We start from the raw sequence: 18,006 nt of genomic DNA, 5'->3' as shown, positions 1-18,006 counted from the left end.
ACCATGGAGGATGGATCTGGCATGCCAATGCTCAGAGGTTTACCACAATGAAAGGGGACTTGATTGCATAGAGATTTCAGCAAGAATAAGGTGCATGATGATGTCATCAAGTTGTGCGAATGCCTATGGATTTAGGAATAGCAGGTCCCACCGCCCATAGAGGATCTGAATGGTCACATACTTGCTACAAAGTAGGAGGCAGAACTAGCATAGACAAAAGGCAATGATTGGAGAGCAGATGGGCCTAGTTTGGGGCCCAAAAATAAGGCTGCATATAGACCAAACCATGGCAAAATGGGGGGCCGTAGTTGGGTTCTAGCCCAAGCCAACCGGGCCGACACTAGTTAGCTATTTTTAGAATGGCTAGTCAATTTCTTTGGTAGGGCTTTGTTCCCTATAGAAGGGGGCCCTATGGGCCTCCATATGCATCACTTGGAGTAGCCCTCTGATAAGCACATAGGAGCAGCAATAAGGACTTCCTTGGGCCTATATCTAGGAGGTGAAGGAGACCTATAGGAGCTGCATACTAAGCTTGTAGTGCTACCCACCTAGGATGGCTTTTCGAAAGCAAGGGAAGGGATCTTTAGATAGAGATCCTACATAAGCTCAAACAAGCACGTGGGATCAGCGATCTAAAGGTGCCATGCATATAGTAGGAGGACACAAATATATAAGTCCTCCTACTACAGTAAGAGCACTTATATATTTGTGTCCAGTTTGTGGAAAAAAAAATATAAGTGCTGCTTTTATATTTGTCTTGGATGCACTATCTATTCTAGCACATACAATGAATTAAGCTTGATTCCATAGTGAAACACTCCCGTGTGTAATTCTTGGGCCATCTACCAGTCTTCCACTAGCATGATACCCTTTGGTGCTATTTCCTTTTCTAACAATCCAATTGTCATTGTAGCCCCTCAAGAGAGTTTGAAATGAGCATAATATCATCATCATATAGCAAGATGGGGACCTAGGTACCTACAAGTGGAGCACCATTCCCCCCCCTCCCCTCTCATGTGGTCAGTGGAGTCAAAGATCCCATTGATGTATAGGCCAAGGAGTGTGGGTGAAGGGGGCAGCCTTGCTTCATACCAATAGTACTAGATATCTCATGTGATAGACCATTGGGTGCTTGTACTCACCAAATGACAAACTTATATAGGGCAGTGATGCTCCAAGACAATTCTAACGAGACCTTAAATATCAAAATGTTGATGGAGAAGGGATCCCCACAAGATAATGTCAAATGCTTTGCAGAAATCTACAAAGCAGCAACATATATTTATGTGTCTGAACTTTAATTTCCCTCCTCAACAATGGATCTCAGGGTGAAATTTTGAGCTAATATAGAGAAGCCTCTCCTAAACCAAGCTTGTCCCATGGCTTTGCATCCTTGTGACTTAGCAAAGAGACTCAACTCAACTTCAAGTACAGATCCAAATAGCCTGGCCATGATGTGGCCAACCATGATAGTCATGTAGTTGGATGACTACATAGATCACCTACCTTTAAGTAGGAGAGAGAGCGTTTGTGGACTGTATGTAGGTGGGAAGCCCTCACATAGAGATTTGTTCAAACTAAGGACTAACATGGCATAGGGTGTTGCTAATATGAGTACATGCAACATACGGTGTGGTCTAGTAGTTAAGTATCATAGAGAATCGCACATATGCTTTCAAATAGAATGCTAAAAAAAGGTTAGAATGGGACCGTCATGTAGTTGGCGGACTACATGGATCACCCACCTTTAAGTAGGAGATAGATCGTTTGTGGACTAGATGTAGGTGGGAAGCCCTCACATAGAGCTGTGTTGAAACGAAGCACTAACATGACATAGGGTGTTGCTAATATGAGTACATGCAACATACGGTGTGGTCTAGTAGTTAATTATCATAGAGCATCTCACATATGCTTTCAAATATGGTGCAAAAAAAGGCTAGACCTTTCTTAAAAACCCTATATTGCTTTGTATAACTACTTGTTTATAGGTAAGTGCCTAAGGAGATGCACTTGTTGTAAGGCACTACAAGAATAAGAGAGAGCCCACTCTACCAAATTACCCTTAAAGGTGTGTGAGGATATTATAACAATGTTGAATAAATTTATCAAATAAGTATTGTTTATAGAATATAGTCTTTGTGCTCATTTCCAAGTGTTTAGGAATGCTCCTACGAAGGCTTGAGTCCAAAGTCAACCAATCTTGATAGCTTAGATGAGACAAAAGTTTAGGGAGTTGGAGGAAAGCAATGTAATTATTGTTTATCCACTTTCTTGTCTATGTAGGACACTTAAATCTTGACATAGCAAATCAATCTCTATAGCGTGGATATAGGTTCGTAGCTATGAGTCTCATGCATAATTTCATAATGTGAAAAAGTTGCTTGAAGCCATCGCTCGTAATACTTTGATAGACGTTCTTCTACCTACAATACAATGACACTTAGATTGACATTCTTCTCGGTACAATGCAATACAATGACGCTCTGATAGACATTCTTCTAAGTCCAAAACTGCACAATATAAGGGCTTGAAGGGCATGGACGATGCGTCTTCTTGACTCCCTGCACCACTACTACTTCCACAGGCATCCAAAACCTTCACAGTGCATCACCGTCTTATTTGAGCAAAACTGCCTTTTACGGGGTATTGATAAGTCATAAGAAGGCCTAAATAAGAGAAAGAATTTGAAGCTCCCCCTGTTTATTTTTTTCCCTGGTTCAACCCACTGGTCCGCAAATTGCGAAGGCAGCGATGGCAGAACATCCACATCCGTCTGATCTACAGGAAATGGAGACTGTGGTGGTAGAGATTGAGTAGTCCAGTGTGGTTCACAGTGGAGACGATGGCGTACCCTCGTACCCCCCGGAAATCCCCAGTTCCGCCCACCACCGAGATCTCATTCGTGGGGCCGCTCCGCTGGTCATGCCCTGCAGCTGAATAGGAAAGCGTCTCCACCTCCACTCCGACCATCATGGGAAGGCGGCTTGAATGGAGTATCCCCGAACGAAGCCCAAGCGCTTGGAGAACGGGTCGGGGTGGCTGGTGACATTGAAAGCGAAGAGCTCGGCTGCCCCGAAGGAGTGGGTGCGGTTGGGGTTGAGGGGACGGAGGATCATGGCCAGGCTGGCATCGCCCACCAAGGCGTGCACGTAATACTCGAGTTTGGATGTCTTCTCAGGCTCTCGCGGATGGGAACGAGCAGATGCTGGTGGTGGAGCACTCAGCACTAGGAGGAGAAGGACGGGAGCGACAAGATGAAAGGATGTACGAGTGAAGTTAGGCGCCATGAGAAATCGAGCAAAGCAAATCAAGGAAGCGCGTGGACGAATGAAACACGCAGAAGAGCTGGGCAAGATACAAGGTTTGAGACGATTTACTGCCTGCATGAAGCATGCAACCTCCAAAGACGGCCGGCCTTACAGGAAACAGGGAACATTCATCGAGCTTAGGAGACTCCGGTTTCGGGCGGCCTTCTATCCCGACAAAGACCTCAAGACGCCCTGCAGTGGATCTAGAAGTGGGTTTCCACGACGGCTTGCTTGCGCCCACACCAATAGTTATAAATCCCGTTAACAGTATCTATATATCTATCTATGTATTAACGACACTAATCAGTTAGGCAGATTGAAAGCGGTTGGATCAATGATACCCACTTGGTAGACATCCGGGTATTCTTCTCAACTCTTCTCGGTGTCTTTGATTCTCTTGTTTTTTCAGTCATATGGCTTTACTGTTCGCATTATTGTGCACGCTTCCAAGCACGGTTTGTTTTTGGGGATAATTCCTCTCCGTTGGAAGTGTGAAAGCGAGGGGATTAAAGTCGGAAGGAAAGGTGTCGAGAATAGGACAAGATCAAGCGGAATGGAAGACAGAGCTTCACGTCTTACAAGATGCAATGTATACTAACAGACGCAACAAAGGGTGTGGTTTTGCATCACGGACTGAGATCGATCGAAATGACAAACCTTGTGGCATATCGATCGAAATGACAAATTTTGTGACATATTGTGTGGAAGGTTCCTGATATTGACTGAAAGAAAGTTATGTGAGAGGCAAGAGGAATACGTAGAGCACGGATGCTAGGATGGTCATCACGAATCTATCGCGTAGCACCACACTTGAACCACTAATTTGAGGATGTAGTCGGAGATCTTTCTAGCACATCAGCAAGCAGGCGAAGATGATGTTAAATGCGAGCTGGATGGATAGGTAAGTATAATTGAAAGATTTGTCTTCTTACAAGTCTGCATGGAGAGTCGACACCCAGGTCTGTGACAAGATTCTCCCCGAATGGATCACCAAAGATGCTGGCATCGTTCTGTTGAGTAAGACCTGTTTCTACTGAAGCAGTATCTGCAACTATTGATGTGCTCTTCTGCATTGGGAGTTTCCACGCTTGCAGAGGCCAGGTCTCGGGTGACTTAATTGTGAGAAGCCTGTAGGCTGGAGGTTGGATGCACTTTCCAGATTGGACCCCATAGATTCGGATGACAAAGGATACCACTCCTGAGGTGGATCTCTCTGGACGGAAGGAGCTCTGTGCAGATTTTGTGCAAGAAGGTCCATGGGATTGTTTTACCAGATGGTTTGGCCTTGAGCTTTGATGAGCCAAACACCTTTTTGGAGGCGTCTACTCTCTTCTTGCAATCGCTCCTCAACTACAAGGGTTTACACGAGGGGATGCACATATCCAAAATCATGCATGTCACCACTTTGTCTTCTTTGATCTTCACTGAAATCAATGAATACCCTCAAAAAAATCGTTGATATCTGCTCCACAACCACATTATAACAATCCCTTGCAAGCTGCTTGCAAACCAGAGGATGCTGATCACTTAGCTGCTCTACACCTCTCCATCATCTCTGAATTCCTTGCTTGATCTTCCCATTTGCAGCTATTAGTGGTTGGTTCTCTCCTTGGCCACTGATGGATCTATCAAATTCCCTCATTCAATTGTCTTTTACTCACTAGCTACTCTCTTCTTCTTGGTGCTGCAGCTTCCAACTTTTTTTACTCATAGTCCTAAAACTATAGCCCATGTCGAGCTTCTCAATCCCTTCCCTTGGCCGAGCAGCTACCGGTCTCAGGTTGCCACTGAGACCGTACGATTGCTGCGGATAAAAAACTGTGAAAAAAATGAAAATTTTGTGGGGACTATAAACTTTTTTGTCGCTGGATGCTTCAGATTTTATGTATCCCTACTGTGGAAATTAGTGAGAATCATCGAAGACATGGATGGTATTAACAGATAGTCACAGGCTTGAAGTCTTGAGTTAAATTTTCATTTCGCCGATGACCGAGGGAGTTCAAATGACAATCACAGCATTCTTCTTCCATTCTTGGATACATGAAGGACATTATTTTCCTTATGATTGAATCCTTCAGTCTTACAGTTGTGGTGGAGTATTATGGACTACACAAAAGGCTGGCAGTAAAAGTGATATCAGCTTTGGGAGGGAAGAGAATGGATCCTTGTTTTCAATAGTTGGATTCTACTGGGGAATGCAGTTGTGAGCTTCTGAACATAGCAGCGATAGTAATCATGATACCCATAGGCCTGGGTGCGCTGTAGAAGTTAGAGGAAGGATTTGAAGCCACGAGGAGCTGCCCATGTGTGCGTGATGTAGAGCAATAGTAGATGATGCTCGAGGATATTGACCAGCTCAATATTTGAATTCGTAGTTCAGCGGTCTTTCAGAGGAAACCTTCGGATCATCTTCATCATCAATAATGATTATGTATGTTGGTTGCTGTTTCCTTTCATTTGGTCTTGCATCTGACAGAGTGATAGCCATGATGAGAGTGTTTTGGCATTCGCTGAAATGGAGTAATTCAAATTTGAATTAGCTAACAATCGGCCACATCAGTGACTGCCATCAGTCGCATTGTCCTGTTGCACAGCCCATGAATATCCCCTTCACCTTGGACTGTTACAAGGACTGGAATTGGAGACAGGATACCCACACTGAGAACAAATGCTTGTGCCAGTTATGAAATATGACTGCCCCTTGAGTTTATCATGTTGCCAACTCAGGTATTTGGTGCCAAAAGATGAATATGAACTCATGTTCACAAATAAAGAGCTTCGTGGTCGAAATGTGTCTGATTGCAATAATGGGTTTCCTGGTCGTAGTGGATGGCGTTGTTAATATCTTAGACTGATTTACACTGTGCCATAGCATTCTCATTGGCGCTAGGAAAACAACCATTTGATTTTTTATTGCTGCTTGCATCCACCCTGGTAATCTTGGAGGAAAACATCCAGGCTGCATTCAACATATATGGATCTTATATATAACTCCTTGTAGGAAGGTAAGCTTTTAAGTATGAATTGCACTGCCTTCTGTAATATATTTTGTAAGTACCATGGACTGGTATCTTTATGGAATTAGGCTCTTTAGAACCAGACATGGACACGGGGTGACTCTGTTGAGCTAGCTGATGTGAAACTGGATCAAAAATTGCAAAGAGACGTTTATTATGTATTCTTGCATCAATGTCATCAAACTTAGCACGTGATGTCTGTGCTGTGGCTTGTAACTCCTTTGAAAATTGTGAGAGCTTTTCCCTAACATCATAATAAAGTGGATTTATGGGTAAATTCTGGTTTGAAAGCCCTGCCGCAGTCAGCACATTCTCAGCATTTGCAAGTTCCTGGTTGCTACCACCAGTTGCTATGGGATTAGGAAATGAGCAGTTCAACTCCACAATTGGGAATTCTCTTGTTATATCGCATGCATTGGTGCGCTTGTGAATTAGGATAAGAGGCCTTAAGTTCCCCATACCAACATTTGGCAAGGTCCTTTGCTGAGGTTTCCCTGGACACGGATTGACCTCTGTCTTCCACAAAGAGAGAGGAAAAACCCCCTTGTTGATGCCCAAACACACCATTGTAGTCTGTTAATAATCCTGAAAAGTTAAAAGCCTCTTCTTCATGACATTCATTGACTCCATATAAGCTGGCCTGACTCTGTCACTGACATAGTACCATTTTTTTTTCTATAAGGAGTATCTGCATCCCTAGGCACTGTTGGGATGCTCCAACTTGGCATGCTGCTGGATGATGTCTTTTGCTGAGAGGAAATTGGTGAGCTGTTGAAATCCAGTGAAAGACTCTCAAACGCAATGTTGTGGAAAGGTGAATTGAATCAGGGAAAAAAAAAAGGACTCTTCATATGGAATATTTTGTTATTTTCATGGTAGAGTAATCTTATCTAAAGTAAGAAGACCTCCAAACATTTTATGGAGTCTCTTGAGCAACAATGATGCAATAAGTCATCAATTTTGAAGTTCAATATGTGCTTACAACAACGTCTTAGCTTTCACATCTTTATGTGCGAAGATTGGTGAAGCAAATCAATACTTACGAACGAATTAATCCAAGAACGAAATCTTAGACTAATTGATATTAAGAGTAGGATTGATGAATTGACAAAATGAAATAATAGATTTATGTTTCATTTAAAAAAAAATATAAAAACTATAATTTAATTGGGAAAATTGTCATTTTCTTATTATAAATCTATTAAAAAAATATATATCCAAAATTTTAAATATGTTTTGATCTTTGTAAATTATCATTTCTTTAAGATTACATGGCTAAATCATGAATGTTTTAATGATAAAAAAGTCCCCCTTATCTTTAATATATCATGGCCTGACACAATTTAAACACAATAACAAAAATTATAATGTAAAGAGAACTATGAAGTTAAAGTCCTAGGAAAGGAATGAAAATCTTTAATTTGATGTTGAAGAATGAATGATATTGCAACTCAATCGACACAAGTACTTTAAAATTCTATTATTTTTTCATTACTTGAGTGCCACAAAGAGAAACAATTTCCCTCCAATTTATTAAAAACTATTCATTCTCAAATTCTACATATTAAGGAGGAAATAAGGATGGCTATTTTGTTTTTCAAATGGAAAAGCATATTTTGGATGGTTTTCCCTTGGTGCGACATAAGGATCTTAGTAATCGTTCGGTTGTTAAAGAGAAAAATATGGAATTTTGGCATTTTTTTGGCACTCTTTTTAGCACTACCTTGCCAAGGCCGCCCTCTACTTAGAGCTTTCAAAAAAGTGTCCTCCCGATACATTTTGGGACACCTCATGCCTATTCTAGTCTCTCTCGCCTCCCCCTCTCCCCCTCTCTCCCCTTCCCCCAACCAATTCTCTCTCTCTCTCTCTCTCTCTCTCTCTCTCTCTCTCTCTTTCTACCCTGCCTCCACTCAACTCATTAGCATTATCCTCTTCTATTGATATACTCCAATGCTCCATAAAAGCTTAAAAATTTGAAATAATGAAGATAATGCTACCTAGCACATCATGTGAACTCTCTTTTTTTCACTCACAGATCTCCACACGTATGCACACACATAGAGTTTGCACATCGCATTGCATTTGCAAGCAGTAGCATTATAGCACTCAAGCTTTCAACATGGTTCCATTGCTAGTGTTGCAAAGTAATCATCCATTCCTCTTCACGATCATTTGCATTTAGCAGAACCTAAGGCAATGCTCATGAATATTTGTACTCGTTTTTTGTCTTCCTCCCATTTGTACAAGTGTGCTTGGCATTTCTTGTGATTGTTCCTTATTTTTCGAGGTTCTCTGATATGGAGAGTCACTACCTGTTAGGTGTACATCTTAGTTTCTCCGATCGTATCGTAGCACTTCCTTCCGGCAAGTCAAATTCGGGACATAATAGATATCCATATATCTATCTAGATAGATTATTTGGTATCAGATATCATATTCAAATATTATGATTATAACGTCACATAGTAGAGTTATTTTTTCAATGATAAGTAATTTTGATATTTCTAGCTATTTTGAACTAGATACATAGTTCTTGTTTACAAAAGTGTAGGATTATTATTCCTTGTCTTGTATTTCAAAGATTATATATTTTGTAATTGACATGATGTAGTTTTGATAGGTCAATATAAGTTCCATGAAAGCTATTCTATTCATCAACGTAAGGACAAATCATGTATGAACTTTGTATTTGATCTACATGTTTTACATTCATTCTGACATGCGTTCTTTCTACTTGTAATTTTGAAGCCTTAATACCCCCTAATATCCCCTAAACAAGTCTGAGTTTTTCCTACTTGCAATTTTGAAGTCCTAATATCCCCTAAACAAGTCTGAGCCTTGCTACTCTCAATTTTGCTTGACTCTTGGCTCTCCACTCTCCAATTTCCCTCACCATTCCCTTACTCAAGTTCTTTGAAACGATTGTCCTATCATGCCAAGATTTCCTACATCATTGAATGACTTGTTGTGACTAGGCTGCTTTGATTCATAGTTCATAGAGCTCTATGAGTTGCTATAGGCACTTATTGATAGCTTTTGGTTTTTTTGAGATGATGCTTTTAGTAGCAACTCAAAGACTAATTAGAATAAGGAACTCCAAAGGAACAAAAATTTGTAGACCCAATGCCATCCAAGTTTGAGTCAAGTTCGTAGTCACCATGTAAGCTTTATACAATATGCCCATAATGTAGAGTGCAACCAGGTATCCCAATCTCAACAATGTGTGCTGTGAGAATAGAATTGAGCACCTTGTTGGTTGTCTTAGCTTGTTTGGTGCACCAAGGATAAGAAGTGGTTGCCTGCACCCATTGTATGACCATGAACTCCATCATCAAATAGGTAAAAACTTCATTCATAAAATGCATTCCGTGGTCACTAATAAATCAATTAGACAACCATACTTGCAAATGATATACTTATAAATGAATTTGGTCATGTTTATACCTCACTGCTTAGATCACATGTACAACATCATCGTCCGCCTACTCAATCACACCTAACACCTATACAAATGATGGTCACATATGAGCCCTTCATCCCAACACCTCATGTGGTTTGTGAAGAATGGCACTGATGCCATTCTCCTAAACCCAGACGGAGAATGGCACCAGTGCCATTGCACTTTAGGGATTATGGAGATTGGAACTACTGCCATACTCCTAAACCCACACGGAGAATGGCACTAGTGCCATTGTACATCATGGATTATGGATATTGGCACCAATGCCATTGTACATCAAGGATTATGGAGATTGGCACCATGGAGAATGGCACTAGTGCCATTGTACATCAGGGATTATGGAGATTGGCACCGGTGCCCAGTGCTAACCTCCATAATCTTTGATGTACAATGCCACTGGGGCCATTCTCCATGTGGGTTTAGGAGAATGGCACCAGTTCAATTCTTCACAAACCAAATGAACATTTGAACCACTGCCATTGTACATGTGGGTTTATGGAGAATGGAACTAGTGCTTATCTCCATTTGTGCTAGCTATTTCAGACACCTATGGATACTAGTAATAGTGCTAGTTTCTAACAGCCCACATGGACATATATGTGAGATTATAAAGAATGGAATATATGTGAAATTATAGAGAATGGCACAAGTGCCATCGTGCATGTATGATTTAGGAGAATGGCATCAGAGCCAATCTCCACAAAACACATACTATTGAGTTCCTCTCTCTCTCTCTCTCTCTCTCTCTCTCTCTCTCTCTCTCTCTCTCTACCCTCCCTCCACTCAACTCATTAGCATTATCCTCCTCTATTGATATACTCCAATGCTCCATAAAAGCTTAAAATTTTGAAATAATAAAGATAATGCTATCTAGCACATCATGTGAACTCTCTTTTTTTCACTCACAAATCTCCACAAGTATGATCACACACATAGTTTGCACATCGCTTTGCATTTGCAAGCAATTGCATTATAGCACTCAAGCTTTCCACATGGTTCCATTGCAAGTGCTACAAAGTAATCATCCATTCCTCTTCACGATCATTTGCATTTAGCTGAACCTAAGGCAGTGCTCATGAATATTTGTACTCGCTTTTTGTCTTCCTCACATTTGTACAAGTGTGCTTGGCGTTCCTTGTGATTGTTCCTTATTTTTCGAGGTTCTCAGATATGGAGAGTCACTATCTATTAGGTGTACATCTTGGTTTCTCATACTAATTTGGTATCAGATCTCATATTCAAATATTATGATTATAGTGTCACATAGTATAGTTATATTTTCAATGATAAGTAATGATTGATGAGTTTGATATTTCTAGCTATTTTGAACTAGATACATAGTTCTCATGTACAAAAGTGTAGGATTATTATTCCTTGTCTTGTATTTCAAAGATTATGTATTTTGTAATTCACATGATGTAGTTTTGATAGGTCAATATAAGTTCCATGAAAGCTATTCTATTCATCAACATAAGGACAAATCATGTATGAACTTTGTATTTAATCTACATGTTTTACATTCATTCTGGCATGAGTTCTTTCTACTTGTAATTTTGAGGTCCTAATACCCCCTAAACAAGTCTGAGTTTTTCCTACTTGCGGCTTAACATGACATGAAATTATATATATGGAGTTTGAAGGGGCTGATTGGGTCGGATGGGTAGGTTCCACGGAAACATTGCACCTCCTTCATAGATACCTTTACAATTAGCTCAAAACACTCTCCATGCTTAGACTTCATCAATGATCCAAGTCCCATAGAGGTCGCCTAAGAGGGAAGGAAGAGCTCCCTTTGTGGCTTGGGAAATAGATAAACCATGTATGCACAATGAGCGGCCAAATAGACAATACTTTTGAGCACTTTGGAAGAGAAAACAATGGAAAAAGGGAAGAGACACTCAAGAGAGATAACCTGAAGTGACCTTCATTACTAATAGAGTGAGACTCCACTCCAATGTAACTCAAAATACTACAAACACACTAGAGCTATAGCAACATGAGGCCTAATGGTGGAAGAGATGATGAACAAGGGAGAGGAGGGCTCCTTTTATAAAGATTTTTTCACCCTCCTTCACCCATTTACAATTGCTGCCTGTAGATTCCTTTCCCCATCAATCACATAAGCCCGTATCTCACCTTCCATGTCCTTTTTGGCTAATCTTGCCATGTGTCCCATCAAAAGATGCTCAAGACTCTTCAAATATTGAGAAAGCCAAGAGTCTCCCCACATGGAGCCCATAGGGACCCTCTCTTTTCCATATGTCCACATCCTCCTTATTCCACATGAGAATTCTAGAAGAATTTATCTTGACTCCACACTCCTCCACATGCCTTCCACACACTTGGCATGTGATCTCTCTTATATTATTGGAACACATGGACATGAGCCCACCTCTTTAGATGACTCACTCTTCCTATTTTCTAAAAACACCATAATACCTCATACACAAATAAGTCTCACCCCATACCAAGGTATTTATCATTCATACACATGGTATTTACAATGATCCATTCCACTCATCCTCTCAATCCCATACAATATCTTAGAAAATAGAAATAAGTGAGAGCCTCTACTTGATACTGAAACTCTTATCAAACATAGAGAAAAACAATACCAATGCCAAATAAAAAATATCAAATTTTGGCGTCACATCTTTCTCTCCCCCAGCAGATGATCCTCTCTAGTAATAGAGAGGGTCTGCTGGCCCTCAAGGTGGTCGAGCATAGAAGAATTTAAGGTGATACTCATTGGTGCGCCCAGGTATCATCGTGCCTTGGCCTCTGCCCACTGAGTCCCATAATCTGTGGCCACCAATAAATAATGCTTTCCCTGATATGAGCGAGGGAGTGGTCCCACAAAGTCGAACCTCCACCTCTCAAATGGTCCATATGCTGGAATAGGCTTTAAGGGCCGAGGAATCAATTGTCCCCTTCCAAAAATTTGGCATATTATATAACTTTGACACCATTCATATACATCCTTATGGAGGTGTGGCCAAAAGTAACCTGCATTAAGAATTCTCCTAGCTGTGCTTGCTGAAGCAAAATGACCGGAGCATTCATGACACATTTCTAGGATTCTCCTAGTCCATGGGATGGAACACCTGATGGAGCACCTTATCTTTTCCTAATTTATAAAGAATGTCATCAACAATAGTATAGGGACAAGCCTTCCTTACCAATCTCTGCTTTTGTTGTGGAGTTAACCCTCGAGGAAACATGCCTTCTTCCACATATTGCTGAACATCTTGCAATTCTTGCCATCTAGTGTCTACCAAAGAAACCACCCCCCGGTCTTGAACTAGAATCGCTTGAGTAGCTAACTCATCTGCCCTTTGATTTTCTTTTCTATTTATATGAACAAACTTGCAAAACTCAAACTGACTACATAGTGCCATAGCCTTTTGATTAAGCTCCTTCAAATGAGGACTTCTTGTCTTGTAATGCCCTTGCATTTGCTTTATATATAAGTTGAGAATCTCCTCCTATTTCCAATTCTTTAACTTGACTTTGAAGACAACCCTCCAAACCAAGAATCAAAGCATTATACTCAGTTGCATTGTTAGTTGTGATACCTGGAAGCTCTTGTCCTCTTGCCCACACATCTTGACCTTCAAAATTCATCAAGACTATCCCCCCGGCTCCTTGTTGGTGTGAAGGACTAAAAGCCCCATCAAAATACAAAACAAAAGCTATTGGTGGTGTATCCCTTCCATCTTTAATGTTCTCCTTACATTTCTTTTCTTCTCCTAGATCCTCCCGTCCTGTGAGCGAATCTACCATTATAGTGGACCTAGTGGTATTTTCATTGACAAAAGAGAAAGAGAACTCTTGAAGCTCTGGCAACCATTTTGCAAATGTCCCCCCAGGATTAGGCTTGCGAACTAGATATGCTAATACAGACTGAGAGGTAAGGAAGAAAAATGGTCGAGGTAATAAATAGGAGCAAAATTTTCTGACTGAAAACACCAAAGAGAGAGCTTGCTGCTCCATTTCTTCATACCTTGTTTCCATCTCTGTAAGTTGTCGGCTGGCATAATAGATGGGTTGCATTCTACCTACCTCTCCTTTTTGTAGCAATACAATACCAACTGAATGCAAAGATGCACTTGGATTTACATAAAAGTCTTGAGACCATCAGGGGGCTTCAATATTGGGCCCTTACTCATGGCCTCCTTAAGTTGCTGACAAGACTCCTGTTGCTCCACATCCCATTGGAAAGGAACTCCTTTTCTTGTCAATAAGTTCATGGGATGCACTATCTCTGTGAAATAATCACAAAAGAATTGATAATACTTGCTCTTTCCTAGAATTCTACGAATACCAGTGACACTCTCATGACTTGGCAATGCCATGATTGCTTGAACCTTCTCAAGGTCCATTTGCAAGCCTTTTTCAGGCACAATATGCCCCAACAAGACTACTTTTTTTAAAGCCAAATGACACTTGCTAGGATTTAGATACCCTTTTGCTTCATCAATCCTAGCTAAGGACATCTTTAACTTCTCCATGTGATCTATACGCCAAGAATAACATCCAAAAACACCCTTATGAACTTTCCCAAGTAAGGCTCAAGGACTCGACTCATGAACCTTTGAAATGTAGCATTGTCAACCCGAAAGGCATGACTCTATAAGCAAAACTCCCCAAGGTGTGACAAATGATGTCTTCTTTTGATCTTGCTCCTGAATGCGAATTTGAAAGTACCCAGAATACCCATCACATACAGAATAAATCTCATGCCCTGCAGAGATTTGCTCCCAAACTTGAAAAAGGAAAGCAACACTGATCCTCTTACCAAGACACCACAAACTTGGTTTGCTTTCTTGAGCTCCTTACCACGAACCAGGCTCTGATACCATGTGAAGAGAGTGGGAGAGAAGGAAGGAGTCTCACTTGCGGCTTTCTCACATACACAATGGGGGAATACACACAAAGGTGGAGGCTGAAAACAATTTTCCTCTTCTTAGTTGTGAAAGCCAAAGGAACTCTCTTAGTACAAAAGGAATAGGGAACCCTATATGTGGGTCTCAAACCAAACTCAGGTAACTAAGTGGCATACTAACTGAGCCACTAACTAGAGTACATAAAGATAGCTGTCATCCAGCTATTATTCATGGGCGGTGTACAAATCGCATTTGCAACTAACAAGTTGGTGACATAAATGCACAACGGTCACCCTGGCATATCATGAGTGGAGCTTGATATCTCAACACTCCCCCTCAAGCTCAATCCCAATTCCTACACACCAAGTAGGTCTTTGAACTTGCGCAACTTCTCTGTGCCCAATGCCTTCATGAATATGTCAGCTACCTGATCCTCTCCTGCACATAGTGATAATGCACCTCAATGTGCTTTGTTCTAGCATGATAGACTGGGTTATTTGCCAAGTGTATACTGCTCATGCTGTCACAATAAATGACAACTGACCCATCTATAGACTGATGCATATCATAAAGTAGCTTATGCAACCAAGCTACCTCACATGCAGCCATTGTTGCATCCCTGTACTCAGCCTCTATGCTCGATAAGGCAACCGTAGGCTGTTTCTTGCGCTCCAAGTGACTGCAGCACTCCCAAAAGAGAACATATATCCAGTGGTAGATCGTCTATCAGAAATACTACCAGCCCAATCAGCATCAGTGTATCTATGCAATTGTATCTAAACCCCAGTCTCATAAAATAGTCCTCTGAACATATCTTTGATGCAGCCATAGCAATGGCTGCTCTTATGGTCGCCATCCTTACAACCGGACTGAATGTTTCTTCATAATCAATGCCATATGTTTGTGCATACCCCTTGACAACTAATCTTGTCTTGTATCTGTTCACAGAACCATTTGCATTGTGCTTCACCTTATAAACCCACTTGCAACCAATTGCATTCTTGTCTTTAGGCAAAGGCACCAATTCCCATGTAGCATTTGCTTCCAAGGCATCCATTTCTTCATCCATGGCTTTCTCCCATTTTTCTTTTCCCATGGCTTGCTCAAAGGAAGTGGGTTCTGGTTCCTATATCACTTTGACCATATAGGCATAGTGAGTGGCTGTAAATCCATCATATTTCAGCCTATCCACAGGATACCTAGCTCTGGTAGACCTATGCAAAATAGGCTCACTACCAACTGCTCTCAAAACATCCGTGGTCTTCCTTACTCCAGGTGTAAAAACAAAAGGAATACCCAACTTATCGTCAATGCTCTGTTCTGAGCCACTGGATTCACCATCCACATAAGAGTGACCTGCATTCACATCAACCATGGGCTGATCTCTTTCTCTTTTCCTTTTCATGATACCTGCATACCACTATTTGCATTGCTTTGAGGAGATCCTCCTGATCTCAATCTATGTGTCCATGGCGAAGTATGTGAACCACTACTAGAGGACACTCCATGTTCACTAATATTTTGTGATTACTGTTGCGAATTCTGTGCAGCATTACCATTTTGTGCATCTACATCATCAATCACATTTACTGGTTTATACCACCTACTCATCTCATAAAAAACATCTCTGCTCACTGTAAACTTACGAGTAGAAGGATTATAGCATCTATACCCTTTTTGTTGTAGAGAATAACCAATAAAGATGCACTTCTTAGCTTTTGGATCCAACTTGGATCTCAACTTCATCTAGCACATGAACATAAGCAATGCAACCAAAAACTTTCAAATGAGAAATATCTGGTTTCCTACCTGTATACCTCTCCTCTGGCATCATGCCATGTATTGCTGCAGTGGAAGAGTCATGTTCATTATGTAGACTACTGTAGCAACTGCTTCAGCCCAATAGTAATCTGGTAGGTCTTTTTCATTGAGCATGGCACGAGATACCTCTCCAATATGCCTGTTTTTCCTTTCTGCAAGTCCATTTTGCTGTGGGATATGATTTCATGAATATTGATACTTTATGCCATGCCCCTGCAGGAAAATTGCAAACTCATTTGAGAGGTACTCTCTCCCTCCATCTGACCTTAGGCATTTTATTTGCAGGCCTGTTTCTTTTTCAAACATAGCTTTAAAAGCTTTGAAATGCCCAAACACTTCACTTTTCTTATTCATAAGTTACACCCAAACTTTTCTGCTGTAGCCATCAATAAAAGTGACAAAATAATGACACCCTCCAATAGATGCAGGTTTAGTAGTCCACACATCAGAGTGGATTAATTCTAATGGCCTCTTACTCTCTTGAACATGTCTAGGAAATGGTTTCCTTGCTTGTTTTCCAAATTGACAGGCTTCACATACCTTTTGCATTTCTGCAACCTTGAACTTAGGAAATCTTGCAATAATATTTCGAGCTTGCATTAATTTAAGTCACTGTACATTAACATGACCAATGCGTTTATGCCAGATATCAATATCTGCAACTACATCGGTCCCATGTGCAAACATTGCTGCACTCAATTCAGGCATGTTCGCATCCAATGTAAACATCTTGCCCTTCTTCTTCCCTTTTGCTATCAAGTGGCCTTTATTTTTCATATCCTCAACAAAGCATCCATGAGGATTAAATCTGACCTGTAAGCCTGCTCAACCATTCGACCAACAGAAACCAGGTTCTTGGTGATATTCGGGACATGAAATATATCTGATAGGTATTTCTTTTTACCATCCTGCATAGACAAAGGAATTTTACCAATCTGCACAATAGGATGTGCAGTATCATCACCAGTCTCCACAAATCCTGGTCTTTCCATTTTCCTTGCATCCTGCATCCATTCTGCATAACCTGTCATGTGGTTTGATGCACCTGAGTCAACATACCACACATCATTGCTTTCTTTTGCACTTGTCACAGAATTGGTCATGTGCTGCACCATAAACAAATGCTCATTTCTGTCATCACCCTATCTACTAGAGCATGCATAATTGCCTTGCTGCAATTTTCCAGTCATGATGTCATTCGCTTTTTATAGCAGTCTTTAACCATATGACCCATTTTACCATAGTAGTAGCATTCAACATTGCAGTTTGCATTTTGGCCTCTCTGCCATCGACCATGACCTCTTTGGCTCCCCCTGCCTCTAAAGTTACCACGTCCCCCTCCATAGGACTGGTTTTCTTGAATTTGCTACATATTTTGATTTCTGCCACGGTCTCGAAATCATCCTGCTCTACCTTTGCCTCTACCTCTTCTAGCATTTGAGTAGAAGACAGTTTCTTTTGAAGTTCCTCTTGAAGAAGATGCACCACCATTTCTCTGCTCAGAAATTAGAAGA

General features: G+C 40.9%; 1 pseudogene; it reads left to right on the top strand.

Annotated features, from left to right (window-relative positions):
- Positions 1-2,751: 2,751 nt before the first annotated feature.
- The window catches only part of LOC147900428 (uncharacterized), a 69,480-nt pseudogene continuing 54,225 nt past the window's right edge, over positions 2,752-18,006 (top strand).

Source organism: Dipteris shenzhenensis, chromosome 7 (assembly GCF_047967505.1).
Source record: "Dipteris shenzhenensis isolate YYH24624 ecotype China chromosome 7, Dip_SZ_1.0, whole genome shotgun sequence".
Classification (NCBI taxonomy): Eukaryota; Viridiplantae; Streptophyta; class Polypodiopsida; order Gleicheniales; family Dipteridaceae; genus Dipteris; species Dipteris shenzhenensis.
The sequence above is the reverse complement of the archived record's forward strand: the minus strand, read 5'-3'. Positions and strand labels throughout refer to the sequence as shown.